The following is a 15,986-nucleotide window of genomic DNA, read 5'->3' on the forward strand; positions in this document are numbered from 1 at the left end:
TGTGCTGAGCTACCGTCATTATTTTGAAAGCTCTGCTGTCTCCTTCAATATATTGCGCACTAACTGTCAATAGTCTGTATTATTGCGCAGTACTCAGTACTGCGAACCATTTACAGATAAGGACTGAAGAACATATGGCTCAAACATGTTAAACAGTCTCCACCTTTGGTGGACAAAACCAGCAACAACTCAACAATACATCAGCAACTACCTGCAACAACCCGTTCAATCTGCAATATTGCCCAGTCATCCCGCAATAAATGCGTTTATTGTAGCATCATTGATGGCAGCACTGTTGCGGCTACACATTGCCGTAAAATATGGCCTGTGTTAACGCACCTCGAGGCCTGTTGTGCGATGACTAGTAACGCCAAATGCTCAAAGCGAGTTACGCCACTGTAGATATGCGAAGCAGCAGACCCATCTGTGCACGCGTACACAGGAACTGACAGTTAAAAATCGGGAGTGGGCCCTGAAAACCACACTCATGAAGTGTAAGTAAGATGTGAAGGCACCAATCCTTGCAAAGGCCGAAAAATACTGCACTTAAATGGCGGCACTGGGAAAAAGCCTGCCGAACTGCGGATTTCAAATGAAGTAAATGAGACTGTCCCTATCGAAAGCCACACGGGTAATGTGACAACAGATCCTGAGATTCGAGGGTCCAATAGAGCCGACAGGCTACCATCCATTCAAGTAACTTGCAAACAACGTTTCTCAGACTAATTGGCCGCTAGCTTTCGACAAACAGAGTGTTCTTACCAGGCTTAAGGACGGGAATCATGATGCCATCCCTCCATTGCGAAGAAAAACCCTGGAGCGAAATACGGTTAAACACCCGGAGAAGAAATTGCCGTCGTGGAGCACAGATGTTGAAGCAGTTGGTTATGAATGAAGTCTGCGACAGGGGCCGTATCTTCAGAAGAAGAAAGTTCGGAAATAAGTTCCCATTCAGCATAAGGTTCCTTGTTAGGTTCTGATTGACCAGGGGTAAAACATAAGACGGAAGCTTCAGCCTGCTGTTTCTGGTGAAGCAAAGCAATCTGATAGGAGGTTGATGCTGATGCTGTTGCAAAGTGGGTCGCAAGATGTTCCGCCAGAATCAACGGGTCCGTGCAAAGGCCATCCGGGAGGGTAAGGCCCGGGAGGGTAGACTGCCGAAGGCAACCTGACTGCCGAAGGCAACCTTCGAGACAGCGAAGTGTAGCCCATACCCATGACATAGGGACAGTAGAATGGAGGGAAGAAACAAAGCGTTCCCAACACACCCATTTTCTCTGTTTGATTAAGTAATGGGCTTTCGTGCTAAGGCGTTTAAAGTTAATAAGATTGACAGTGGATAGGTGCCTCTTAAAGTGTTGCAAAGCTCGACAGCGATCATGGATGGAAACTGCAACGGCCGGTCTCCACCACGGGACTTGCCGGCGGCGAAATAGTCTGGATGAGCATGGGATAGCAAGGCTAGTTGCGCGAAATATCACATCGGACACGTCACGGAGGACGTCATCAATACAATCTGACAAAGAGGGAGAAAGAACGGCCTGTGCAGTGTATAGAGGCCAATCGGCGCATTGGAGAGACCAACGAGGTAATCTGTCCGTCAGGGAGCCAGAAGGGAGCAAGAGAATGAATGGAAAGTGGTCACTATCGCAAAGGTCGTCTTGTGGCGACCAGTGGAATGAAGGGAGGAGGAAGGGAGAAGAAAAATAAAGATGGCAGACTAGGTACCATGACCAGCACTGCAATGCGTAGGGGAGTCATCATTAAGAAGGCACAAGTCGTGGTCTGCAAGAAACTGGTCTATGAGAAGACCTCGACTAGATGGAAATGCACTGCCACACAAGGGATGGTGGGCATTAAAATCCCCAAGTAGGAGGAAGGAAGGAGGAAGTTCCTGAAGAAGGGCAGTTAAGGCAGCAGGTGTAAGAATCCTGTCAGGAGGGAGATAAAGATTGCAAACTGTGACCTCACAGTCAAGGTGGACCCTAACTGCAACCACTTCAATGTAGTTTGAAGAGGAAGCCACGTTATAGCAATGTCCATACAGACCAACGTACAAACGCCACCAGAGGTCCGTGGCAGCCGACCCGATTTCGACAGATAGCATGGAACCCACGGAGGGTTAGTGAATGGTCATCAGTAACATGAGATTCCTGTAGAACCACACAAGTTGCAGAGTAAAAAGAAATATGGGATTTCAACTCCGGAAGGTGATGGTAATATCAATTACAATTCCATTGGATAACCACAGAATGATCATTCAAATGGGGGGCGGGGAGGGATGAACAGTCTAAAGCCAGTCATGCCGCTGGGTCACCACCCATCACCGACAAGGATGGGCGACATTCATGAACAGATCAGAGTCAGGTTGCAAAGGTGAGGATGGGACCTCTGGCGACACCATAGACTCCTTATCCTGGGACTTATGTTTCTTCTTCTTTTCTGTTTGAGATCGAGAAGGGCTGTGTGGCAAAAAGGAGCCAGCTGCAGCAAGATCTGGAACAGAAAGAGATCGGGCGACCTGGGGGTCCGTCCACAGACCGTGGTTCTCGTGATCGTTGTGTGGCAGCAGACCTTTGGCCCAGAAGGTGCCAGGAAGGGGGATCCCGGGAGGGTCGACGTTGACCGGCAGACACCAAAGAAATGGGACACTTCTCTGGCTGGGGAGGGGGAGCGACATCTAGAGGGAAGGGTGTGTGAGCCTCAGGGAAGGGGGGGGGGGACGGGAGAGGTGTGTGTCTGGTGTAAGGAAAGGGGAGGTAGGGGTAACAATGTAACTAAAGCATAGCTATACATCGTGGACACAGGATGAAGACTAGCTTACTTCTTACGAGCCTCAGTGTAGGTTATACGATCAAGGAACTTATACTCGTGTATCTTCTTTTCCTTCTTATAAACTGAGCAATCTGGCGAATGTGGAGAATGATTGTCATGACAATTAACACACACAGGAGGGGGAACACAGGAACTCCCCTCATGGAGTGGACATCCAGTGACCACAGAGAGGGGCCTGGAAACAGTGGGAAGACATGTGGCCAAAACGCAAGCATTTAAAACATCTCATAGGTGGTGGAATGTATGGGTTCATGTCACATCGATAAACCATAATCTTGACCTTCTCAGGGAGAGTACCCCCTTCAAAGGCCAGGATAAAGGCTTCAGTATCAATGCAATTGTCCTTCGAACCCTTCTGAACATGTCGAACAAAGTGAACACCCCACCATCCGAGATTGTCCCTATGTTCCTCATGAGTTTGAAGGATGAGGTCCGTGTGAAAAATTACACCTTGTATCATATTCAAAGGCTGGTGGGGGATAATGGATACAGGAATTGTGTCAAGATGGTTACAGGCATGAAGGGCTGCAGACTGGGCAGCTGAATCAGTTTTGATCAACAACAAACCCAACTGCATCTTGCTCAGAGTCCACTTCACCAAACTTGTCAATGTGTTCCACGAAAAATAAAGGTTTGGTATTGGTGAAAGTATCCGCATCAGTCCTGGTGCAAACCAGATAGCGGGACAAAGGTTTCACACCTCGCTGACGAGCCTCACCCTCCTCCCAGGGGGTAGCCATGGAAGGGAAGGCCGAAGGGGCAGAAGAAGCAGCACGAGAATCATTTCCACAGAAAGAAATGGCCGTAGAAGTACAGCCAGAGTTCTGGACCCGTATGCATTTCATTTGCATAGCGTCCACCCTGATACCACCCACTACGATCAGGGGCACTCCCCACGGGCGCCACCCAGCCACAGCAAGGGCTGGAGTTCCGATGCTCCAAGATGACAAGCAACCATTCCTAGGCTTACATGAGGAGGGCACGGCTCAGGTATCTGAAGTGTGATCCCTGTGGTTTCAAGGGACTCAACCAAAAGGGTACATAGCGGCTGCACCACATGGGCTGGCTACCATGATGGCTATGCACCCTAGCTAGCATCAGACAACGACGTGAAGGGAAAGGAGGAGGAACTAAGAGGGCACACGTCAGAGCCGCTAGGTAAGGTGCTCTTGCCCAAATGGCTCGCAATACGTAATAGAAATTTAGTAATGAAAGTCAAACCCCAGAGGGGGACCAGAGAATGTTTCAAGGATGAGGTAATTATGCAACAACGTCTTGTGAAGTTGCATTCTAAGGACGTTCATGTTCATGTGGTTCATTTATAGTAAACACAGGCATACAAGGCAGCTACAATGCTATCACTGCTAGGTTAATGATGCCAGCAGTGGAAATCAAAATATCCCAGTAATGAAGACTAAATAACATTGTGTATTGGCATCATCATTTCATTTCACTTACTTTTCTCTACGAGTAATTTTGTGGTCATTTGCTGCTGCTACCAGATAGTCTGAATGAAGTTTGCAATTTTTAATTATTTAATTTTAAATAACTATTACTTCTGACTTCACTGCTATAAACAAACTGTATTTGTTTTCGGCTATGCCTAGAAGTCATTTTTCTATGCACTTTATCAAGGATGCCTGTCTAATGATCCACGAACTTAGGAAAAATCAAAGAATTATTTCCATAATTCAGTACTTGCAGCATGATGCAGCATTTGCTATGGTCATTTCTGAAGCCATAACTTCACACAGAGCTTTATAGGGATTATATCACTTTAATATTCATGATATTTTTTATCATAGGTCAGTTCCAATGACTTCTATGTATGATCATTCACCATCTTATACACAATTATATTTTTATGACATCAATGCTGCTCTTTGCTATAGACTGAATGAAGAATCATCAGTCAAGCTATACTGATAATGTAATACTAAACTTCCTGTTGAATTATAACACACCAATCCTTTTGTGCATTCTTTCACTGTGACAAAAGATTTTTGTGGAAGAGTGAAGAATGAAAATACAGAAATTTGAATGGTTACTATAGTTACTAGAAAATTAGACATCTAGTTTTACAACGAGACAATTCAAACAGATGTGACTGCTGGAACTATAACACATCAAGTACATCTGCTACCTAGAAATAAAATGACTGTGTTGCAATATACATGCTATTGCCTTTCAATCAGAGATGATTTCAGCCTTTTACATCATTCACAAAAATTATTTCCGCAGAGCATTGTTGAAATGTATGTACATATTTAAGGTAGGAGGCAATTTTGTAAGAAAAATCAGTGTGTCCTAAGGTCAGAAATTTATATCTACTTACATCATTGTTTACCACTAAACCTGAATCATATTGCAAATATTGCAAGGAGAGGTATTTTGCCTTCTTCATTTAATGGTTCTCCAAGAAATCCGTATCAGAACTACTTGAATGTAGTGTCCATTCTTCAACATTTTGGGAAAACTTCATTATTTTTTACAATGACTTGCAATCCTAGTTGACTGGAAATTGATCAGCATAAACATGCTAATTTCCATTCACAAATTATTGTGTAAGTATTCAAGAATAAAATAAAGGAATTCATTGAGACACTGGAGACAAAACACATTTTTGATAAAGCATAGGCAATCATTTACACTACTTAACTTAAAAGAGAGAGGGTTGCTCCTTGCCCATATTTTAATCATTTTAAGTGAAATCTATAAAATAGTAAACATTTGTGATATTGATGAAGTCCTATGTGCAGAAATTCCTGATATTCAAACACATTGTAAACTATGTGTGTATATATGAAGACAGTAATTGTTCTCGAAAAAACAGAATGCTGTTGATGACCGTGCAGCTTTTTCCTGGAATAAATGATGACTAACTGTAACCCTCAGCTGCCGACAGGTGTTGTTGAGATACCTCGATGTGGACAGCTGAAAATGTGTGCCCCGACCGGGACTCGAACCCGGGATCTCCTGCTTACATGGAAGACGCTCTATCCGTCTGAGCCACCGAGGACACAGACGAATAGCGCGACTGCAGCTGTCCACATCGAGGTATATCAACAACACCTGTCGGTAGCTGAGGGTTTCAGTTAGTCATCATTTATTCCAAGGAAATGCTGCACGGTCACCAACAGTATTCTGTTCTTTCGAGATCAGTTACTGTCTTCATATATATATATATATATATATATATATATATATATATATATATATATATATATATATATATATAGTTAAAGGCTACCCAGCCATTGACCTTCATCTGTGCGATTGCGCACAGGTTGCCCAAACTCTTACGGGAATCGCCAAAGCGTGTGCGAGTAATGAGTGAATGGGCAAATGTCTACAAGGTGCATTAAATATGTAGAATTGTGGACACTTGGGAATGTGAGTCTCACTGGGAGCATGCAAGGGTAAGTCCCTGCAGTCGCGCTATTCATCTGTGTCCTCGGTGGCTCATATGGATAGAGCGTCTGCCATGTAAGCAGGACATCCCGGGTTCAAGTCCCGGACGGGGCACACATTTTCAGCTGTCCACATCGAGGTATATCAACGACACCTGTCGGCAGCTGAGGGTTTCAGTTAGTCATCATGTATGTGTGTATGTAGTAAAAGATTTGCTGCATCAACCATATGGTGCACTTAATCAAAATCCTGTGTGTATGAGAGATGGCAAATGCACAAAAAATTTCGTAATTATTTCTTTCAAATCACGTGACAAATTATTGTGCAAGTATTCAAGGATAAAATAATTGAATTAATTGAGACATTGGTGACAAAAAATATCCAATATCCATTGTACAGAGGGTGTCTTAGTGGTATTAGCATTAATGTTTGAGGACAATCACTTGACAGTCGTTATTTTGTACTGTACAATCCATACTTCCTAAATTTGATTGGCATTTGAATGTTGAAGTTTGCACGACAGTTTAAAGTGTTAAATTCATTTATGAATACATAGGATATGGTAGTGCAGCTATAGAAGTAGGGGATGAAAGAACACGTGGTAATAAAGAAGTTCAGATTAATTAAGTACCCAAATTTGAGAAAGGCCATTAAGTTGGATCAATGTAAGCAACAGTTTTTTTTAGTATCTGCATATTTGCATTAAATTAAACTGATTTTTTGTCACACGTTTAACAATATACTGACATGTCTTTGCACTATGTTTGGATAAATGCTGAAGAAAACATGTAAGAGGAGGGTATGCAGTGGTCATAAAATGATTACATGCATGTATGTTATGTATCCAAAGGACGTAGATTTCTCAGTTATACTGAAATTATTCACTTTTGTGCTCCTGAATCATTTGAAGATGTTGGAACTTTTAATGGACTTGTTTACAATACAGTTGTAATGTCACGCACGTCAGATGTAGTTTGTTGTTATGAAGTATTTCATGGTCTTTGTCATAAAGCCTTTGACCCATTTTGCTATTGGCTGGCGCTTGTATGTGCAGTATATTTTGTTGTTGTAAATGGCGCACTTCCTTTGCAACATAAGTTTTATTTATTTACGTTTTTCCACTTGTTTCTGTTTCATTGCTGCAGTATTGTTCTCCAGTAGCTGAAAACAATAATATTCTTTTAAAGAGTATCAGTTGTTACCAGTCAAAGTTATAAAAATTCCATTGTTTTCCCGGTTTTCTCCCGAATGAAAAAATCCCGGGGTTTTGCAGGGTGTCCCAGGGCGTATACACCATAAACAAAAGATTATATATTTTTAAAAAATGCGTTTCTGAAAGTAGGAAGCAGCAGTAGCTGGAAAAGAGACATAAACAAAATGTCTATTGTATGGCAGAGCGTGTAGCGAGTTAGATTCTGAAAAAAGATAGCTATAGTGCGTTCACATGTACTGTGTGAACAAGATCGCCTAATGTATGTTGATGCAAACATGTAAATTTTTCCTGTATTATTCCTGCTTACGACTTAACAGGGATTCCTGAATACCTCTGTTCCTTCACGCTCCTCTTCCCACTCTCTAAATAATTTCAAAGAATAGAAATTGCGTCAACTCGGTCAGTGTATTGAGATATTGCGAAAAAAGTAGCCTCTGCACTAGGAGTTATTACACTGATCAAAGCGAAATTTCGTGAATGAAATTACGATGTGTTCGGACCATTGTGGGGATGCTGTATGTTGCAATGACTGTTGCCTGGCATGACACTCTAGTAGAGATGGGTCGAACTCGTTCATTCCTGTGAACTACTTCATTCATTTCACGCTTTGCCGCGAAGCATTCAAACGAAGTAGTTCATTCATGAAGTACGGAAGCCTGGCGAAGTCGCTCAGTTCGCCGCTTAGCCGCGGCTACGCTCGCTCGTACAATAAAGCTTCGTAATACTTCATAATTTTACCAACAGATGGCCGAACTATACAGTAACGCGCACGCAACGTTTTACGGATTTACGCTGTTACAGCGTCTGACCTAACTTAAATAGAGAATGGTCGAAGCCAAGGGGACACACGAAAGATAAACAGAGAAGCCTGTCACATATAAAGAATGTATTACATTTCATCTTGCTCGACATTTTCTCATGAGGCGCCCAAAAAAGTCTTTATCTGCCAAGTGAAACATTATTTGTTGTATTCATGGACTGAAATCTAGGGATACCAACGAAATGCAGTCCAATTTTATGTTCCTTTTAAAATTTAATCCAAAACAGATTGAGTGTGTTTACCACTGTCACAAAGTCTTTATATATACGTTAAATAATTATTCAGAAGTTTTCCTGTAGATTTCATTTTTTTTGAGAATAATAACCCTCCAGATTCAAAACGTAAACTGTCACCTGTAGAGATTGGTACGATTTCAGGTAAAATCCCTCTTTCAGTCTTATTAACAAACCTATTATTTTCATGTTGGCTGTGCGTGCTCACACAGCCAGCCTCTTCGTTTGTATCTATAATATTCATTTGTCCGCAAGCGCTGCCAACGATGGGCTACCGGTAGACGCGAAGTATAACTGAACTGCACAAATAGTCACGGGTAATGATGTCAGCACTGCAGGAAGCAGCTGACGCTGCCTTCCCCTCGCCCCTCACCATCACAACCCGTCACAAAACCTATCGTTTCCCACAAACGCCGTGCGATTCGTCGACAGGCAGTAGAGGGGGGACTGAAGTGAATGAGTGACGTAGCGCCGATGTAATGGGATGAGGGAGAGGGGAAGAGAGTGAGTGAACTAGTAAAAAGTATGGAGTGTGTTATCTGTGAAGAGTTTGAAGTACCAGTTCATTGAAATTGAGTGATTAGTTCACACTTCACTGGAGTGAAGCGTTCATTTGAACGACTCATTCACGAGCTCCCCATCACTACTCTCTAGCAGTCCTAAAACTGACCAGGTCAACATTTAGTGACCGAAATTATTCTCTCTTGGCACATTGTAAGTTGTGTATGTGGGCAGCGTATCTTGGTGCCCATATAGTGCTTCCTGGAGGCATACAGCGAAAGCTTACATTCGTCTTGTAGGGCAAAAAACTGTTTAATTCATTCCACGTGTAATTGAAAATTGTAAATTAATTAAGTTTTTAATCTTGTGTAAGTAAACACAATCTTCAGAATGGGCTCAAGTACCGAAGCTTAATTTTATATTCTTCCCGAACTGCAAGTAATTTTTTATGTCGAGAATGTTCTAGTTCGTATTACATTCACTGACTAATTCTATTAGCTTTGGATGTAGAGGGCTATGCAGATAAATTGGTGTAAATCTCATGTTTATCACCGATGTTCACACCATCAAGGACGCTGGTTTTCCTTCATTAACGTGGAGCTGAATTTTATCTTTAAGTAGCGCAGCTTTATATACTTCTCTCGAGAAGTTCATATCCAACTGCAGCAGTTTACAAACAGCTATATAATTTTATATCCATTCTTTTCAGCAGACTGAATTTACCAATAGTACAAAGACTATTGTAATCATATTTCACATTTCGGGAGGAGGGGGATATTTACTGACGTTCTGGACTGGAATGGATAATCAGAAACAGCTGACAGTATTACGATATAAGCTACTTCGCTTAATAAGTCTATTATTAGAGCAAGATCTACAGAATACCACGTATTTTTGACGTGTTTGGTCTGTTTCGAAAATTGGACGAAGTGTTTATACAGTCCAGTCTCAGTAGTAGTAGTAGTAGTAGTAGTAGTGACGTAGAAAGTTTTCTTAAAGATGTTTCGCATGACGGAAATGCCTATAAGAATCACTGTGTTGCAGGAATTCCGGATTATTGATATTCAGACCACTTTGGTACAACGGTGCGTGTTTGGAATAAAAACTGCCTGGTTATCATTACTGATTTGCTTTCAAAGGAAAGGCAAATGAAAATTGTTACTGCTAATGACAGTGAGTTAAAAAAGTAAAGCAAACTGTCAAAATATATTTTTATGGGGACAATCATGATAACATATATCGGACTGCTTGTAACAACTTGTTCAATTAGCGATATTGTCAGTCATCCCGAAATATTGCCGTTTATTGCAGCAACACTTATGAAACATCATTGCGGCCATACGTTGCTGTAAAATTTTGCCCGTGTAAACACACCTCAGTACGGTGTGGGCGTTGGCTAGCAACGCAGAAAGCACAGAGCGAGCTACGCCACTGCAGATATGCGAAAGCAGCAGAGCCATCTGTGCGTGCCAAGACGTATTACATTGCGACTATGGGCGTGGATTGCATGAATGTCACTCAGAGACCTGAGAAAAGCTTTTAGATAAGAAAAATAACTGCCTTTGTGAAAGTACTAGTAGTTGGAATAGAAAAAGAAACAAACCTGTCTATCGTATGGCATCAAGTGTAGCGAGCTAGAGTCTGTTCAAGGTTCTAGCTAGTAAGACTGTGCTCACATTTTGTATGGAAAAGCTTATTACATAAATGAGACAAGAACAACTACTTGGTATGCTAACATGTACGTGATTTTCCTCCACCCTGCCTGCAAGTAATTGCGGGTGATCCTATATAAACCTTTCTCCTTCCCTTTCCCTATCCCACCCTGCACTATAAATAAGTAAAGCAGAGTAACTACAAGGGCCACGGAGTGGTCTTATTTCATGATATGGATGTTCTGATGTTTAAAGCTTTTCCTGGCGTACTGCTTGTTCCATAAATATACAGGATAACTGCTGCATATCAGTAACGTGCTGCCACGATATTTCGGCGCATTAGTGGGGCAAGACATCACAGTAACAAATTCTTAAGATCGCTGAATGAATAAAGATGTACTAATCGGCGAAGAACTTACAAAATCGTACTTCAACCAATTTAGTTAATCAAAGAGCGTATTTTCTTCATTATTTGGGTATGACCATATTTCTTCTACATTTGCTTATGTTACACATTACTTGGAAACACACCAGTTCAATTTAAACGGTGGTTATTGAAAGACGGGACATAATATGTCACATATATTTTGGCAGGACAAAAAGTGACTCGCTATAAATATACGGGATGATCCCCTAAAATATGGGACGTCTGATCACCCTACACTATGTCATCCCACTACAGTCCAAATTTGGCATCCTCAGATTTTCATGTATTTGGTCCCCTCGAGGAGGGGCCTAGCATCAGATACTTCGTTTAAGAGAGAAAAAAAAAAACTAATTCATCATTGGGACAAATATATTTGCGGGTATTACGTTTTCATCAACAGTCAGGAATTTGATTTCTTTAAAGTACCGCTTGGTGCTTTAATACACATCCTCCAGCACATTTTTTCTTCTCTCGTGATTTTACTATTTTCAGTTCTTTGTGGAAAGTCGTTCGGAGCGAATAAACTATACTCAGTCTCGGCAGAAACTGCCTTTTATTGCGCAAATATTACGCGTGCACGGTACGATGAGCTGAGCTAGCGTCATTATTTTGTAAGCTCTGCTGTCTCCTTCAATATATTGCGCACTAACTGTCAATGGTCTGTATTACTGCGCAGTACTCAGTACTGCGAACCATTTACAGATAAGGACTGACGAAGATATGGCTCAAACATGTTAAACAGTCTCCACCTTTGGTGGACAAAACCAGCAACAACTCAACAATACATCGGCAACTACCTGCAACAACCCGTTCAATCTGCAATATTGCCCAGTCATCACGCAATAATGGCGTTTATTGTAGCATCATTGATGGCAGCTCTGTTGCGGCTACACATTGCCGTAAAATGTGGCCTGTGTTAACGCACCTCGAGGCCTGTTGTGCGATGAGTAGGAACGCCAAATGCTCAGAGTGAGTTACGCCACTGTAGATATGCGAAGCAGCAGAGCCATCTGTGGGCGGGTACACGTATTATGTTGCGACTGTGAGCGAGGGCAACAAAAGCTGAAAGATTAAAAAAAGATGGCTTCCTGAAAGTAGTAGTAGCTGGAACAGAGAAAGAAACAAAATGTCTATCGTATGGCAAAACGTATAGCGAGCTGAAGTCTGACAAATGCATCAATTGGTAAGAATGCGCACACACGAACTGTGTGAACAAGATCGGCATATACAAGGGGACGACGAAAGCGTATGAAAATTTTTATCATGCCTGTATCTTTGACACTTCGGCGATAAACTCTCATTACTGCGCTGTGTTCCTGTGCTCAAAATGTAACTATATTTTTCCGTTTTCCAAACAAAGGCTGTATTATAGAGATGGGCAAACTGAAACACGTAACTGTTTCGAAACAAATGAAACAGTACAATGCAATGTTTCGATACGCTGTTTCGAAACAGTGAAACAGTTTGTGTTTTGTAATCTAATAAACCTACACATTTTATCATCTTGAATGTCTACTGTATAAGAATGTCCATATAAGCATAAATGAGGTGCGAGAGCGCTAATCATATCGCAGAAAGTATGAAACTATCACTTAGGCGTCTTGGCAGTTTCGTATTTCCTTCAGCAAATGCGCTGCTTTTGTGTCGTGTGACTTTCATACTTTTCAATTGGCTGAGGACAGCCACAGCTGAAGACAGAAGAACCACCACGAACGGAACTGGAGGTGGGAGCAAACTGCAGAAACAACGGATATGCTACTGGGATTCCCACATTCCGTCAGTATGGGTAATATACCCATCCTGCTAATTTCCATGCACATAAGGGAATCATTGTGGATAATAGGCACAGTGACTAGAGACACACAAATAACGCCAAATAATTCGAATAAATAACAAAATATAACAGAAAAAATTTTGCCTTTCAAGGTGTTTCGAACCGTTACTATAAATTCCCCATGCTTCCCAGCCCTTCCCATTCACCTTTACACTATCAGTGATATGTCAAACAGATTGCTTGCAATGATACCTACATCAAATTTATGTATATGTCTAATAACTGTCACTCTACGCCTTTTTTTTTATTCAAAATGTTGTAGGCTTACTTGCGTTTCTTAATATGATTACTGTACATGAATAGAGAAGCGTATGTTATAAAAAAGTGTAATTTAACTGAATGATTTTCACATATTCATTATTTTGATTGCGAATAGTATGCGTTGTTTTATTGTTTGGTTATTGTTTATAAAGCAGATGTTACGCCATTTCGAAATAGGACAGTCAGCTAGAAACGAAGCTTTATTTTCGGATATCTTAAGCTTCATGCTATTGCTTGTCAAAAAGATTTCGACACTCTTGAAAGAGTTTCATGTGTGGTATGTTGTGTTTCAGTACCTGTGCCGAGCCCGAATCTCTCCGACACAGAGCGGAATGAAAGATCACTGTGTTTCGATACAATCAGTCTGTTCCAAGTACAGGTGGACTGAAACAGCCTTATTTTGAAACAACGATACAGTTTCTGTGTCTGGCACGAGATCGAATCTGGTCCGGTTATCCGAGACAGGGGCGGAATGAAACACTACTGTTTCGAAACAGTGAACCACAGCCGTTCCGAAACACTGAAACATTTCCACGTATCGATACACTGTATCGAAACATAGAAACAGTGGCCAAGTCGAATTAACAAACACACACACTGCAACAAAAACACGTGATCTGTAGACTGGGACACTATCGCTGGCTGTCACCAGAATGTGCCACGACCTCACAATTTATAATTACGAGTATTTTGTAATTGTGAGTTTTAAAAATGCAGAACGCATTGAATTAACAAAACCTATCATTTCATGTTTCTTAAATTGTCGGAATTTACGGTAAAAATGCAACAAAACGTGACAGTTTCTCGTTTTGTGATTACGTAGCAGAGAAATGAGCAATCGTGTGGGTTTTGCTCGGTGTGCTACTCAAGTTAAATGTTTTAATTTGCGAATTTCTAGGGCTGCGTTCAGGCTCACACATTCAGATATTCTTTGCAAATATTTTATCTCGCTGGATTCTTTTCAAACTTAACAAGAAATAGGACTGCCACCATTTACTATAAACAGCTATTTGAAGAGACGAGTTTACATTTTCCTTCATTGCCAGGCTTCATACAGTCAGTACATTTGTTGTATGCGCCTTGGCATTTTGCCAGAGTCCTCCTGTTTGGCGTTCCCACCATGAAATAGCATATTTCGATCATGATATAGCACTTCACTGCTTCCGGAAAAGCTCAGTGAAAAACCCATAAGGTAACAGTTTTATAAATGTGAGAGGAACACTGACCGTCACCGTTTCACAGCTAACTCACTGAATCAAATGTGATCGAGTTTGGTGTGGAGGAAGCTTAAACCGTGAGGAAGACCATAGGCTACTTAAAAAATTAAATGGGTTGGTAGAGGTGCTAACACTCGCCAGCAGTGAATCAAGGCAGCAAAAAGTTTGTTCACAATGCATTCTTTTACGTGGGCTGTTCAAAAAGTAAGGTGACTTTTCCAATTGTGCAGGCAGGTTAGATTCGATTATCGATCTTTTTTTGTTATGTCCCGGACTTATGTTCACAGTTTCAAGCACAGTCTAACATACAGTCGCGACACTAGCCGCTGCAAACGTTGTTACCGTTTAACAGCTGCTGGAACGACACTAGCGCTCCAAGCGGCAAGAAAGGAGAACTTCAGATGCGTCGTAACCATGGTGTGTGTTTTTCATTCCTTTCCTACGTGATTTAAGAAATATTTGAATTATTTTATTGCCTCCAAGAGTTTGTGTAATATTAGAAGACACAGATGTTTCTAAAAATGGTTGGAAAATAAGCGCAAGTAGGGATAAAACTAATGACTCCAGTGGCAAGTTACAACACGTTCGCTAAGAAATACTTGTGACGTTGGATCAAACTGGTGACTGTGGTTTGATGTATTCAGCATACTTCTTGTTTTTGACAGATAGACAGGTTAGACCTGTTTCAGTGTGCTCGGCGATTTTCGATTTTTATAAAAAATGGAGCACAGAATTTGCAACAAATTTTGTGTGAAAAATGGAATGAATTGCTCTAAAACACTTGGAAAAAAAGTTTACAAGTGGTACAAGCTCTTCCAAGATGGCCGAGAAGATGCCAATGACGAACCTCGCTCTGGACGTTTCAGCATATCAACAACAGGTGATAATGTCGAAGCTGTGAAGAAAATTGTTTTGGAAAACCGCCAAATTACCTTAAGAGATGTTGCTGAGGAGGTTGGCATATCGGTCAGGTCGTGCCATGCAATTTTTTTCGGATTTTATCGGCATGAGACGTGTGTCAGCAAAGTTTGTTCCAAAACTTCTCTATTTTGATCAGAAGAACCGTCGCATGAGCATCGCTCAGGATCTTTTGAATGACGTCAGTGATGATCCTGATTTGCTCAAAAGGAACATAACTGGTGACGAAACGTGGGTTTACGGTTATGACGTCGAAATCAATGCCCAATAATCCCAATGGAAGCATCCCGGATACTCGAGACAGACAAAGCACATCAAATTCGATCAAATGTCAAAGTTTTGTTCCTTTTTTTCCCTCAATTAATGTGGCGCAGTATATCATGAATATTTGTGTCAAGGTCATACGGTCAGTAAGGAGTATTACCTTGATGTTATGCGCCGTTTTCAAGAAGCAATACACTAAAAACGTCGGAATTGTGGGAAAACAATTCATAAATTTTGCATCATGACAATCATCCCTCAGTCACCATATTCATCGGATCTGGCCTCCTGCGACTTTTTCCTGTTCCCAAAACTAAGGATTCCTATGAAAGGATGAAGATTTTCAACGATCGAGGAAATAAAAACTGCGTCGCTGGTTGTTCTTAAGGGTTTACCAAAAAGT

The sequence above is a fragment of the Schistocerca cancellata genome, chromosome 12, assembly GCF_023864275.1.
Source record: "Schistocerca cancellata isolate TAMUIC-IGC-003103 chromosome 12, iqSchCanc2.1, whole genome shotgun sequence".
NCBI lineage: Eukaryota > Metazoa > Arthropoda > Insecta > Orthoptera > Acrididae > Schistocerca > Schistocerca cancellata.